Below are 15,805 nucleotides of genomic sequence, written 5' to 3' on the forward strand. Positions count from 1 at the left end.
GATCAGAAACCTTATTCTCTAATGTGATGATATTTGGTGGTGGGGCATTTGGAAGGTAATTAACCTTAGTAATGTCATGAGAGTGGGCCCCCATGAGGAGATTAGTACTTTTATAAGAAGAATAGTAGAAACCTCTCTTTGATATGTGAGGATACAGTAAGAAGACAACCATCTGAAAATTAGGAAGAGATTCCTCAACAGGCACCAAATCTGGCAGTGCTTTCAATTTAGACTGTCAAGTCTCCACAACTGTCATAAATTTTTGTTATCTAAGCCACCATGTCTAGGCTGTTTTGTTATTTAAAAAATATGAGGAGGACAGTAGTTTTATACTTTTTATATTTCTAATCATAGCTACCTTTATGTATAGTGTGTTCTTTTTACCTTATATAATTACTCATTATCTATTTTTATTTGTTTTGAATATATAATTACTCCTCTATTTGTTTATTTATTTGTTTTGAATATGGTTGACACAAAGTTACATTATTTTCAGGTGTACAACATAGTGACTCAACTTCTCTATATATTATGCTATACACACCACAAGTGTATCTACCATCTGTCATCATACAATGTTATTACAGTATCATTGACTATATACCATATGCTGTGCCTTTTACTCCCATGACTAGAAGCCTGTATCTCCCACTCCCTTTCACCCATTTTGCCCGTTTCTCCAGTCCTTTTCCTCTGGTTACTATCAATTTGTTTCCTGTATTTATAAGTCTGGTTTTGCTTTATGTTTGTTTATTCACTGTTTTTTATTTTTTGATTCCACGTATGAATGAAATCATACTGCAAATGTTTTGTATTCAATATTATATTACCTTCAAAGGTTTACTTGACAGTTGCTTTCTCAGCTACTGAGGAATTGGAGTAAGAGATATTGGGCCAGGAGGAGCCAAGATGGCAGAGAAGCATGGAAGCTTTCTGTGTGTCTCATATCCATGAAATACAGCCAGACCAACACTAAATTAAACCATCCTACATACCTAGAAAACCGATTGGAGGATTAACACAACAATCTGCACAACCTGAACCACAGAATTCAGCAGTTACATGGCATGGAGAGGTGAATTAGGGGAGCGAGAAGTGGCTAAAGTTACGGAACCGCTTTTGCGGGTGGAGAGAGGACGCAGGCTGGGGAGGGGAAGAGAACATGGGAAAAGCACCCTTCCCCAAAAGCAGCTAGAGAAAGTGCAAAATTGGAAACAGCTGCAGGGACTAAACTAAAAAAGGAGAAAGGAGAAAGGAGATGGTTTAAATTCCATTAAGACTGTAAACAAGGGGAGCACAAAGGCTGCGACTCCACAGCTCTATACCTGCCAGTGCTCTGGTGGGAAGGGCGATTCCCCAGGAACAGAGTGGGGTCCTGGAGGTTCTTGGGCCACACAAGGAAAAGTGGTTCCCCTGCCATAAGGACATTTGGTAGAGACTGTTGAAGCCACCTGGTCCCAGCAGACCCCGGAAGGCAGCCAAATTTGCTGGTGCTGGGGCAAGGTCATTAAGGGTGAAGCCTGGTGCCAGATGTGTGTTGTGATTTTCCATAATCCCTGAAACACTGCTGCACTGTCTTGCGAACTCTTTCTGTGGCAGGCTGGCACCTGGCCACAGTCTCAGGGCACTGGCAGCAGCAGGGTCCAGCAAGCATTCCTGGGTGTAGCCGATATTCAGCCATTGTTCATTTGGCCATTGCTCGGTGAGACCCTCCTGCAGAGGGGCGGAACAGGTCAAAGCTGCAGTCCTTCTGAAGTAAGGGGCCCGGAAAACAGCCGCATCTGAGACAAAATTTGGGAGAGAGGTACTGCCTGGGGCCTGGTCACGGAGAGTGAAAAAGCGGGGAGTGGACAAAAGCTGAAGACAGAGGATGGGTGGGCGATTGCTGATCTGGGAGAACAGACTGGGTAGCTGGGTGGTGCCGTTTTCACTGCCTCTGCACATGGGCATATGCATCTACAAACCCCTCAACAATCCACCCCAGTAGGCTAGCAGCGCCATCTAGTGGACAGCAGAGCTGTTACACTGAGCTCCTTCCAACTGGGTCAACTTTGCACTTCAAGAATACAAGTCTCACCACCCGCTTAATTTATGGACTATAAAGAGCTACATAGACTGACTTCTAGGGGAAAATGAAGCCATTTCAGTCCTACTTCAATCTGTTAGCAGGTTCATCTATTCAATTTTCTTTCTTTTTTTCTTCTTTTTCTCTTGTGCAATTATTTTCCTTTTCTTGAATACAGAAAGAGAAAAAATTCATTTTTATTTTCAATTTTTATTAAAAACATTTTCATTTAATTTTTGTTACTGTATTTTTTATTTTTGTGTAATTTTTTTTTTCAAATTCTACTTTACTTCCATCATTTTATTTTAGTCTACTTCAGAGTATTCACCTTTTCAAATTTTCAAACAATACCCTTTTTTTCTTTCTTTTCCTTTTTTACTCTTTTTCTTTTCTTTTCTTTTTCTTGAATGCAGAAAGAGAAAGACTTCATTTTTACTTTCAATTTCTATTAAAATATTTTTATTTAATTTTTATTACTATACTCTTTGCTTTTATGTAAATTTTTTCAAATTATATTTTCTTCCATCACTTTATTTTAGTCTACTACAGTTTATTTACTTTTTAAAAATTTCAAACAATTTCTTTTTTACCTTTTTTCTCTTTTTCCCTTCTTGTTTTTCTTAAATACAGAAAACTAAAAAAAATCATATTTATTTTTAATTTTTATTAAAAATATTTTTTTCTACCATATTCTTTACTTTTGTGTAGAATTTTTCAAATTCTATATTACCCCATCATCTCATTTTAGTCTACTTCAGTGTATTCATTTTTCAAATTCTCAGATGTTTTCCTTATTTTTTTCTCCCCCCCCTTTTTTTTCTCTAATCTGTCAAACCACTTTCAACACTGAGACCAAAACACACCTATGATCTAGCATCATCTATTCGATTGTGTGTGTGTTTAATTTTAATTTTAATATTTTTAAAATTTTAATTATTTTTTAATTTCAATGTGTCTACCTCATTAATTCCTTTTCTCCCTTAAAAATGACAAAAACGAAGGAATTGACCCCAAAGAAAGAGCACGAAGAAACGACAGCCAGGGATTTAACCAACACAGATACAAGCAAGATGTCTGAACCAGAATTTAGAATCACGATAATAAGAATACTAGCTGGAGTCAAAAAAAGATTAGAATTTCTTTCTGCAGAGATAAAAGAAGTAAAAAATAGCCAGAATTAAATTAAAAATGCGGTAACTGAGTTGCAATCATTGATGGATGCAGAGGCGGCAAGGATGAACGAGGCAGAACAGAGAATCAGTGATATAGAGGACAAACTTGTAGAGAATAATGAAGCAAAAAAAAAAAGAGGGAGATTAATGAAAACAGCACGATTTAAGAATTAGGGAAATCAGTGACTCATTAAAAAGGGACAACATCAGAATCATAGGGGTCCCAGAAAAGGAAAAGAGAGAAATAGCGATAGAAGGGTTATGTGAGCAAATCATAGTGGAAAACTTTCCTAACCTGGGGAAAGACACAGACATCAAAATCCAGGAAGCACAGAGGACCCCCCATTAGATTCAACAAAAACCGACCATCAACAATGCATATCATAGTCAAATTCACAAAATAATCTGGCAAGGAGAAAATCATGAAAGCAGCAAGGGAAAAAAATTCCTGAACATACAAGGGAAGAGAGATCAGGTTTGCAGCAAATCTATCCACAGAAACTTGGCAGGCCAGAAAGGAGTGGTGGGATATATTCAGTGTGCTGAAATAGAAAAGTATGCAGTGAAGAATTCTTTATCCAGTAAGGCTGTCATTCAAAATAGAAGGAGAGATAGAAAGTTTCCCAGACAAACAAAAATTAAAGGAGTTTGGGACCACTAACCCAGCCCTGCAAGAAATTTTAAGGGGGACTTTCTGTGGGTAGAAAAGATTAAAAAAATATAAATAAATAAAAAATAAATACATAAATAAATGAATACCAAAAACAACAAAAGATCAGAAAGGACCAGAGAACTCCACCAGAAACTCCAACTCTACAAGCATCATAATGGCAATAAATTAATATCTTTCAGTACTCACTCTAAACGTCAATTCCGATTCTGTGTCTCCCTCTCTCTCTGCCCCTCCCCTGTTCATGCTCTCTCTCTGTCTCAAAAATAAATAAACGTTAAAAAAAATTTAAAAAAAAAAAAAAAAAGGGGCGCCTGGGTGGCTCAGTCGGTTAAGCGTCCGACTTCAGCTCAGGTCACGATCTCACGGTACGTGAGTTCGAGCCCCGCGTCGGGCTCTGGGCCGATGGCTCAGAGCCTGGAGCCTGCTTCCGATTCTGTGTCTCCCTCTCTCTCTGCCCCTCCCCTGTTCATGCTCTCTCTCTGTCTCAAAAATAAATAAACGTTAAAAAAAATTTAAAAAAAAAAAAAAAAAATAAACGTCAATGGACTCAATGCTCCAATCAAAAGACATAGGGTAACAAAATGGATAAGAAAATAAGAGCCATCGATATGCTGTTTATAAGAGACCCACTTTAGACCTAAAGACACCTTCAGATAAAAATAAGGGGATGGAGAACCATTATCATGCTAATGGTCAACAAGAGAAAGCCAGAGTAGCTATTCTTATATCAGACAATCTAGACTTTAAAATAAAGACTGTATCAAGAGATGCAGAAGGGAATTATGTCATCATCAAGGGGTCTATCCACCAAGAAGACCTAACAATTGTTAACATTTATGTGCCAAATGTGAAAGCACCCAAATATATAAATCAATCACAAACATCAAGAAACTCATGGATAGTAATACCATACTAGTAGGAGACTTCAACACCCCACTTACATCAATGGACAGATCATCTAATCAAAAAATCAACAAGGAAACAATGGCTTTGAATGGCACACTGGACAAGATGGACTTAACAGATATATTCAGAACATTTCATCCTAAAGCAGCAGAATATACATTCTTCTCCAGTGCACATGGAACATTCTCCAGAATAGACCACATACTGGGACACAAATCAGCCCTAATTAAGTATAAAAAGTTCAAAATCATACCATGCATATTTTCAGACCACAACGCTATGAAACTCAAAATCAACCACAAGAAAAAATTTGGAAGGTAACAAATATTTGGAGACTGAAGAGCATCCTACTAAAGAATGAATGTGCTAACCAAGATGTTAAAGAGGGCATTAAAAAGTATATGGAAGTCATGAAAATGATAACATCACAACCCAAAACCTCTGGGATGCAGCAAAGGTGGTCATAAAAGGAAAGTATATAGCAATCCAGGCCTTCCTAAAGAAGGAAGAAAGATCTCAGATACACAACCTAACCTTACGCCTTAAGGAGCTGGAAAAAGAACAGCAATTAAAACCCCAAACCAGCAGAAGACAGGAAATAATAAAGATTAGAGCAGAAATTAATGCTATCAAAACCAAAAAAAAAAACAAAACAGTAGAACAGATCAATGAAACCAGAAGCTGGTTCTTTGGAAGAATTAACAAAATTGATAAATCACTAGCCAGTTTGATCAAAACGAAAATGGAAAGGACCCAAATAAATAAAGTTAAGAATGAAAGAGGAGAGATCACAACCAACACAGCAGAAATGAAAACAATAATAAGAGAATATTATGAGCAATTATATGCCAATAAAATGGGCAATCTGGAAGAAATGGACAAATTCCTAGAAACATATATATACACTACCAAAACTGAAACAGGAAGAAATAGAAAATTTGAACAGACCCATAAACAGTAAGGAAATCAAATTAATAACCAAAAATCTGCCAAAAAACAAGAGTCCAGGGCCAGATGGCTTTTCGGGAGAATTCTACCAAACATTTAAGGAAGAGTTAATACCTATTCTCTTGAAACTGTTCCAACAAATAGAAATGGAAGGAAAACTTCCAAACTCTTTCCATGAAGCCACTATTACCCTGATTTCAAAACCAGACACAGATGCCACTAAAAAGGAGAACTATAGACCAATTTCTCTGATGAACATGGATACAAAAATCCTCAACAAGATATTAGCCAATGCATTAAAAAATTATTCACAACGACCAATTGGGATTTATACCTGGGGTGCAGGGCTGGTTCAATATCCACAAAACAATTAACGTGATTCATCACATCAATAAAAGAAAGGAAAAGAACCATATGATCCTCTCAATAGATGCAGAGAAAGCATTTGACAAAATACAGCAACATTTCTTGATAAAAACCCTCAAAAAAGTAGGGATAGAAGAAGCATACCTCGAAATCAAAAAGCCATGTATGAACAACCCAATGCTAATATCATCCTCAATAGGGAAAAACTGAGAGCTTTCCCCCTAAGGTCAAGAACAAGACAGGGATGTCCACTATCTATCTATCTATCTATCCATCAATCTCCCCATCCCCCCACATATATTATATACCTATCTATCTAGATATATGTAAATATATATATGTCATATATATACATATCTACATATCTTATATTTAATAATAGATATTATGATAGAATTATTCTATCTACTGTCATCTATTTTTTGAATATTTTTGATGTTTATTTTATTTTTGGGAGAGAGTGAGTATGAGCAGGGGAAGGGCAGCAGGGGGAGGCACGGAATCTGAAGCAGGCTCCAGCACAGAGTTAGCACAGAGTCCAACATGGAACTCAGACTCAGGAACGGTGGGATCCTGACCTGAGCTGAAGTCAGACACTCAACTGACTGAGCCACTCAGGCACCCCTATTGTTAATCTATTAGTTGAATGCTCTAGCTATCTAAACTTATTTTAAAGAATTGGCTTATGTGCTTGTGGAGGATTGCAAATTTATAAATTATAGGGCAAGGTGGCAGACCATAAGTTAGGCAGGATTTCTATGTACATTCTTGATATGGAATCCCTTCTTTAAAAAATCTAGTTTTACTCCTAAGACCTTCAATTGATTAGGGGAAGCTCGGTGGCTGAGTCGGTTGAGCATCCAACTTCAGCTCAGGTCATGATCTTATGGTCCCTGGGCTCGAGCCCTGTGTGGGCTCTGTGCTGACAGCTCAGAGCCTGGAGCCTGCATCTGATTCTGTGTCTCCCTCTCTCTGTTCCTCCCCTGCTTGCACTCTGTCTCTCAATCTCTCTCAAAAAATAAGTAAACATTAAAAAATAATTAAGAAGAATAAAAAAGGACCTTCAAATGATTAAATTATGCCCAACCACATTATCAAGAATAATCTGCTTTACATATAGTTAACTGATTGCAAGTGTTAATTACATGTGCAAAATATTTTCATAGCAACACCTATACTTAATTTTGATGAAACAGCTGGTTACTATAACTAAGCCAAGTTTGATATGTAAAATTAAATATCACAATAACAAATAAACTTTTAAAAGGAAAAAAAAGTATAAATCATTGAAATTTTAAAAACTGGTGAAAAAGTTAGCAGCAAAGTGGGAAGAATTAAATGGAAAATTATTATTGTGGGAAGTATATCTGAAGAAATTATGCAGGTATTCAAGGAAATGGAAATTGAAAGGATAGTTAAGAGACAAAGACAGAGTAAAAAAAGTTCTAATATATGTCTAAATGCAAATCCATAAGGGACAATAAAATGAAAGGAGGAGGGTAATATTTGAAGACAAAAATGACTGAAAATTTTCCATAAAGAATAGAAGATACAAATGCCCAGATATTAGAAGCATAATGTATCAAACAGAAACCAAACCAAATACTACACACACCTTCTACTGTCAGCAAATGTTGAGTGAGACCACTATGGGAAAGCTACATCAGTTACACTAGTCACAACTAAAACCAACAAAGACAATGCAAAAAGCAACTATCTGAGGGCTCAGGAGGGTCTAGGGGAAAATTTCTACCAATTCTATAGAATCTTTTATATTTATTACTTCACCTCATTCTTCTGATATCAAAATAAAATACCTTACAAGGAAAGAATCTACATACAAATAGCTCCCATAAACATAGATACAAATGTGTCACAAAAATATTAGTAAATCAAATATAGCAGTATATAAAAGGAATAATACATTATGAACAAGGGTCATTTATAGCAGGAATGCAAGTCTAGTTCAATATTAAAAAATCAGCAAGTGTAATTCCCCATACATAGGTTAAAATATAGCCATATTAGTAGATACAGAAATTCATTTTATGTAATTCAACATTCTTTCATGATTAAAATTTCTTAGAAAGCTAGGAATCAACCACACTTCCTTAAGTTGATAAAGGGCATTATAGTATTCTGTGATTATTGTCACAAAATATTACAAAGTTAGTGGCTTGAAACAATGTATTTATATTAGTTTACTCTTCTGGTTTTTAGAAGTCCAAAATGTTTTTCACCAGGCTAAAATAAAGGCTAAGCCCTGGAGGAGAATCCATTTTTGTACCTAGCTTCCACAGGCTGCCTATAGTCCTTTGCTCATAGCCCCCTTCCATCTTCAAAGCCATCAATAGCCAATTATGTCTCATGTTGCTTAATTTTGATATGACTCTTTTGCCATCCTCTTCCATATTTAAAGGACTTTTGTGATTACACTTGGCTGACCTGGTTAATTTAGAATAATCTCATTATTATTAAGATCAGTTGATTAGCAACTCTAATTCAATTTGCAACGTTAATTTTCCCTTGCCATGTAACATAAATTATTCATAGGGACCTGGAATTAGGGCATGGGAAGATTTGGGGGAAATTCTGCTGACTACAGCATATACAAAATCCCTACAGTAAACATTTTAAAGCAATTTTTTTAATGTTTATTTATTTTTGAGAGAGAGAGAGACAGAGTACGAGTGAGGCAGGGTCAGAGAGAGAGCCGGAGACACAGAATCTGAAGCAGGTTCCAGGCTCTGAGCTGTCAGCACAGAGCTCGACCCTGGGGCTCAAACCCACGAACCATGAGATCATGACCTGAGCCAGAGTCGGACGCCCAACTGACTGAGCCACCCAGGGTGCCCATACAGTACACCTTTTAGTAGTAGTCTAAATACTTTTCCTCTAACACTCTCAAGAAAGGTGCCTCTTCTTTGTGGTCCCTTAGCATCTCTACCCCAGCACTTACTCTAGTCTAATGTGTAATTGCTGGTTTGTTTGCTTGTCCTTCTAGACATGATACATTAGTTATTAGTGTATACCAGATCAGTGCCCGGTAAATAAAGTTCTTAATAAGCACAAGTTCTAGAAAGCAGCATCTACAAATGATGTATGACTTAAGAAAACTATCAGGATGGGTTATTACATGGGTACTTTTCCTTCCTCTGTAGAACTGGTGACTATGTCTTTTTAAATAATAAAGGAAGGGTTGGTTTTCATGGTCCCTGTATCATTCAAGCACACAGAATATACTTATTTGGGTAGAAAAACTATAGAAAACATCTTGCTATGGTGCTTTCTTTCTAACAGCGTCTTACTTGGCGCTAATAGATAACCCATTTAGAAATTCTACATCAACATGAAAAGAGGGAAAAAATAGGTTGGGAAAGACAATATGATTCATTTTTAAAAGTATGGTTGTACTGACATTGCATTATGTATAAAATGTACAAAATATTGTTTATATAAATAAGTTTTTCCAGTAGCTTATATTTACTTAGCAATTGTGTTGTTTTTTTTAGAGAACTAAGTGTGGGAAAAAATATCACTGAATTTAATAAAAGTGGCTTGCATGTGTAAGCCCAAACCATGGATATTGCATGGAGGTCACTTTGGAGAAACTTTTTAAACAGTAGTTTGTTATTAGAATGAAAGCTCATATTTTGCAGATTTTACAATGAACATTTTATAATATTTCATATATAAAATGAATTCAGTGCATATGTAGTCTATGATGCAAATGTACAAAAAAATCCCAAAACCTCAGCAGTCAACCTAGAAAACAAAATCCCAACAGCTGTATCCACCTCTGGGCTCCTTCCCTATTCCATATCTCTATTCTCCTCTAGGAACATGTATTATGATTTTTTTAACAATAACCATATCACTCATATCTTTTTTCCTGAACTTTGTCTCCTATTTCTTGTTCTTGACTCACTGCTATGACCAGTATGTGCACTAAAAAGCTTTAAAAAAAACTATCGTTTTTTTCTAGATTTCTTTTCTTTTTTGATTTTTTTTCTAGATTTTAAAGAGACTTGTTCCAAAGTTTCATTATTCAGACTAATGCTAGCTATTGATTTTTCATGTATTTCTTTTATTAGATTAAAAAAATTTCTATTTTACTAAGAATGTTTTTCTTAATAAAAAATGTTGAATAATTTAAAAAAGAGAGAGAGAGAGGGGGCCAGCTAAGAACGTGTGTAGCTGAACAGCAAGAAGTGCTTGATTACTTTTGAATTATTCCTTAAAATTGCCATTTTAGCAAGATAGAGCTTTTGGTGCCCACTGATTATAACTGTCAGCTAAACTTTCTAGCAAAGATAAATTTGAGACAGTCATGAAACAAGGAGGCAAATTAAAAATATCAGAATGATTATGTTTTTTTAGTCATGCAAAAATTGCAATCATCTACATGTCCTTTCTAATTGATAATGGTGGCCTGGGTTTTCATATTATATTCAAGCATAAATTCAAATAAAACACAATTGTTAGTTTGATATATTTGTATCACCTCAGATGCTCGGGGAATCCACATAGACATGGAAATTTCAAAGATAGGCAAAATAAGCTATATATGTCATTCTGAACTAAGCAGAAGGCAATAAAGGTCTGGGAATTCAGAAGAAATGAATGCACTTCACAGGACAATAAGAAGAGCGGGTGCTTGGTAATTAGATGTTTGCCCTGCTTTGCAGATGGGTCACTGAAATAAAATTTATCTCTGTTAATAACCTTTATTCTGGGAAAGGCACCCAATTTAGGTCCTTCTGTTTGGTTAATGGAGAAACAAAAGTTTCTCTTGAGCCCGCAAGGTCTCAAGTCCCTTCAGCTCAAAATAAACCACATTCCCAAATAGCAAACTATGGGGGATGGTGCTAACCTGAACCCTTCAAGAGCAAGAAAATCTGTCATCCATTGTTGATAGGAATGAAAAATGTCATGGTCACTTTAGAAGATAGTTTGAAAGTTTAATTTTAATATAAACTATATTCTTACAAGGTTAACCAATAATTGTGGTACCTGGTAGTAACACAAAGTAGGTGAAAGCTTGTCTGTACAAAAACCTGCATACAGATATTTATAGCAGCTTTATTCATAATTTCCAAAATGTGGAAGGGAGCAACTATTTCCTTCAATAGGTGAATGGATAAATAAACTGTGGTTCATACAGATAATGGTATATCATTCAGCACCAAAAAAAAAAAACCAAAAAACAAAAAAACAAACCACACAAACCAATAAGCTATCAAGTTATGAAAAGACATGGAGGAAACCTAAATACATATTATTAAGGAAAATAAGCCAATTTGAAAGGCTGTGTACTGTATGTTTCCACAAATAATACATTTGGAAAATGCAAAACTATGAACACAGCAAACAGAGAAGTGGTTGGTAGCAATTAAGGAAGAGGGAGGGTTGAATAAGCACAGAACAGAGGATTTTTAGGGTGGTAAAACTACTCTGTGTGATATTATAATGGTGGGTATATTTGCCCAAATTCATAGAATGTACAAAACCAGGAGTGCACTCTAATGTAAACCATAGACTTTAGATGATAATGATATGGTAATATATGTTTATCAATTATAACAAATGTACTACTCTAGTGAGAAACATTGATAATAGGGGAGGCTATGCATGTGTGGAGGGAGTGATGTATGGGAAATTGCTTTACCTTTCACTCAACTTTGCTGTGAACTCAAATTTTTCATAAATAAACCATTAAAAATACACAAACAGGGGCACCTGGGTGGCTCAGTCTGTTGAGCGTCCAACTTCAGCTCAGGTCATGATCTCGCGGTTCGTGGGTTCGAGCCCCACGTCAGGCTCTGTGCTGACAGTTCTGCGCTGACAGCTTGAGGCCTGGGGCCTGGAGCCTGTTTCAGATTCTGTGTCTCCCTCTCTCTCTGCTCCTCCTCTGGTCACACTCTGTCTCTCTCTCAACAAAAAATAAAGATCAAAAACAAAAATTTAAAAAACAAACACAAACAGTAACATGCTTATATTTTTATTATATTTACCATACTTTTAAATTGTTTTATGTTTTACATTAATTTCACACAAAAATAAAATTCTGGTGGGTTAAAGAAAAAAAAATAATGACAGTCCATTGACCAGTGGAAAAGTGACATAAAGCAGAGGTACCTACAAGTTATTTTTACAACAAAATTTTTCCTAACAACATAGATTAGCCTAATCTAGCATATTTGCATTGTATTTGTAATCATTAGAACAGTGTTTCCCAACCTTCAGTGAATATAAGAAATCCCTGGGGGAGGGGCACCTGGGTGGCTCAGTTAGTGAAGAATCCTACTCTTGATTTCAGCTCAGGTCATGCATGATCTCACAGTACGTCTATTCGAACCCCAGGTCAGGCTTTGGACTGACAGTGCAGAGCCTGCTTGGGATTCTCTCTCTCCCTCTCTCTGACACTCCCCCACTTTCTCTCTCTCTCTCTCTCTCTCAAAAATAAGTAGACACGTAAAAAATAAATAAATCTCTGGGGGAAAATTTTAAAGTATGAAATCCTGGACTTGCTCCTCTCAGAAATTCAGATTCCACACTTGAGAAATACTTTTCTAGGCTACTAAGATACTCGGCATTTGGAATTTCTTACAAGAATAAGCCATCCAGAAAAAAAAGTATGTCTTTTTTCCCATTTTTTTAAGTTTAATTATTTGATAAAGAGAGAGAGACAGAGAGAGAGAGCAAGCAGGGGAGGGGCAGAGAGAGAAGGAGAGAGAGAGAATCCCAAGCAGGCTCCCCACTGTCAGAGCAGAGCCCAAGAATGGATGCTATCTCACGAACTGTGAGATCATTACCTGAGCCAAAATCAAAAGTTGCACCTTAACCAACTGAGCCACCTAGGCACTCCTGTACTTTGGAGACACCTTTTAAAAACCACTTAAAGACAAAAGGGAAATTTTAAAGCACTTTAAAAGTTTTTGTGATATTTTAATGTAAATGGTAAAATATTCTTTCTTTTTTTTCAAGATAAAAATTCTATTATCTGCAGTTGTCAACTGTGCTATACATGGAGATTCATAGACTAGTTTGTTTTACATCATTTTTGTTATTTGCCTTTTTTTAAAAGAAGAATTAATCACAGCACTTCTAATTCAGATCTTTAGCAAACAAAAATGAAACAAACATGAGTTTGATAAGCTGATATTTTATTTTATTTTTTAAACATGAAATTTATTGTCAAATTGGTTTCCATACAGCACCCAGGGCTCATCCCAACAGGTGCCTTCCTCAATCCCCATCACCCACCCGCCCCTCCCTCCCACCCCCCATCAACCTTCAGTTTGTTCTCAGTTTTTAAGAGTCTTTTATGTTTTGGTTCCCTCCCTCTCCAACCTTTTTTTTTTCTTTTCTTCCCCTCCCCCATGGTCTTCTGTTAAGTTTCTCAGGATCCACATAAGAGTAAAAACATATGGTACCTTTCCCTGTATGACATATTTCACTTAGCATAACACTCTGCAGTTCTATCCACGTTGCTACAAAAGGCCATATTTCATTCTTTCTCATTGCCAAGTAGTATTCCATTGTGTATATAAACCACAATTTCCTTATCCATTCATCAGTTGATGGACATTTAGGCTCTTTCCACAATTTGGCTATTGTTGAGAGTGCTGCTATAAACATTGGGGTACAAGTGCCCCTATGCATCAGCACTCCTGTATACCTTGGGTAAATTCCTAGCAATGCTATTGCTGGGTCATTGGGTAGATATATTGTTAATTTTTTGAGGAACCTCCACACTGTTTTGCAGAGTGGCTGCACCAGTTTGCATTCCCACCAACAGTGCAAGAGGCTTCCTGTTTCTCCACATCCTCTCCAGCATCTATATTCTCCTGATTTGTTCACTTTAGCCACTCTGACCAGCGTGAGGTGGTATCTCAGTGTGGTTTTGATTTGTATATCCCTGATGAGGAGTGACGTTGAGCATAGTTTCATGTGCCTGTTGACCATCTAGATGCCTTCTTTAGAGAAGTGTCTATTCATGTTTTCTGCCCATTTCTTCACTGGATTATTTGTTTTTTCGATGTGAAGTTTGGTGAGCTCTTTATAGATTTTGGATACTAGCCCTTTGTCCGATATGTCATTTGCAAATATCTTTTCCCATTCTGTTGGTTGCCTTTTAGTTTTGTTGGTTGTTTCCTTTGCAGTGCAGAAGCTTTTTATATTCATGAGGTCCAAATAGTTCATTTTTGCTTTTAATTCCCTTGCCTTTGGGGATGTGCCAAGTAAGAAATTGCTGCTGCTGAGGTCAGAGAGGTTTTTTCCTGCTTTCTCCTCTAGGGTTTTGATGGTTTCCTGACTCACATTCAGGTCCTTTACCCATTTTGAGTTTATTTTTGTGAATGGTGTAAGAAAGTGGTCTAGTTTCATCCTTCTGCATGTTGCTGTCAAGTTCTCCCAGCACCATTTGTTAAAGATACTGTCTTTTTACTGTAGGATACTCTTTCCTGCTTTGTCAAAGATTAGTTGGCCATGGTTTTGTGGGTCTAATTCTGGGGTTTCTATTCTATTCCATCGGTCTATGTGTCTGTTTTTGGGCCAATACCATGCTGTCTTGATGCTTACAGCTTTGGAGTAGAGGCTAAAGTCTGGGATTGTGATGCCTCCCACTTTGGTCTTCTTCAATATTACTTTGGCTATTCGGGGTCTTTTTGTGGTTCCATACAAATTTTAGAAATGTTTGTTGTAGCTTTGAGAAGAATGCTGGTGCAATTTTGATTGGGATTGCATTGAATGTGTAGATAGCTTTGGGTAGTATTGATATTTTAACAATATTTATTCTTCCAATCCATGAGCACGGAATATTTTTCCATTTCTTTATATCTTCTTCAATTTCCTTCATAAGATTTCTATAGTTTTCAGCATACAGATCCTTTACATTTTTGGTTGGGTTTGTTCCTGGATATTTATGATTCTCAGTGCAGTTGTGAATGGGATCAGTTTCTTTATTTTTCTTTTGCTTCATTATTAGTGTATAAGAATGCAACTGATTTCTGTACATTGATTTTGTATCCTGCAACTTTCATGAATTCGTGTATCAGTTCTAGCCGACTTTTGGTGGAGTCTCTATGGTTTTCCATGTATAATATCATGTCACCTGCAAAAAGCGAAAGCTTGACTTCATCTTTGCCAATTTTGATGCCTTTGGTTTCCTTTGTTGTCTGATTTCTGATGCTAGCACTTCCAACTCTATGTTAAACAACAGCAATTAGAGTGGACATCCCTGTCGTGTTCCTGATCTCAGGGGGAAAGCTCTCAGTTTTTCCCCATTGAGGATGATATTAATTGTGGGCTTTTCATAAATGGCTTCTATAATGTTTAAGTATGTTCCTTCTATCCCGACTTTCTCGAGGGTATTTATTAAGAAAGGATGCTGAATTTTGCCAAATGCTTTTTCTGCATCAACTGACAGGATCATATGGTTTTTATATTTTCTTTTATTAATGTGATGTATCACATTGATTGATTTGCGAATGTTGAACCAGCCCTGCATCCCAGGAATGAATCCCACTTGATCATGGTAAATAATTCTTTTTATATGCTGTTGAATTCAACTTGTTAGTATCTTATTGAGAATTTTTGCATTCATATTCATCAGAGATATTGGCCTGTATTTCTCTTTTTTTTCTGGGTCTCTCTGGTTTAGGAATCAAAGTA

Source organism: Panthera onca, chromosome X (genome assembly GCF_046562875.1).
Source record: "Panthera onca isolate mPanOnc1 chromosome X, mPanOnc1 haplotype 2, whole genome shotgun sequence".
Taxonomy (NCBI): domain Eukaryota; kingdom Metazoa; phylum Chordata; class Mammalia; order Carnivora; family Felidae; genus Panthera; species Panthera onca.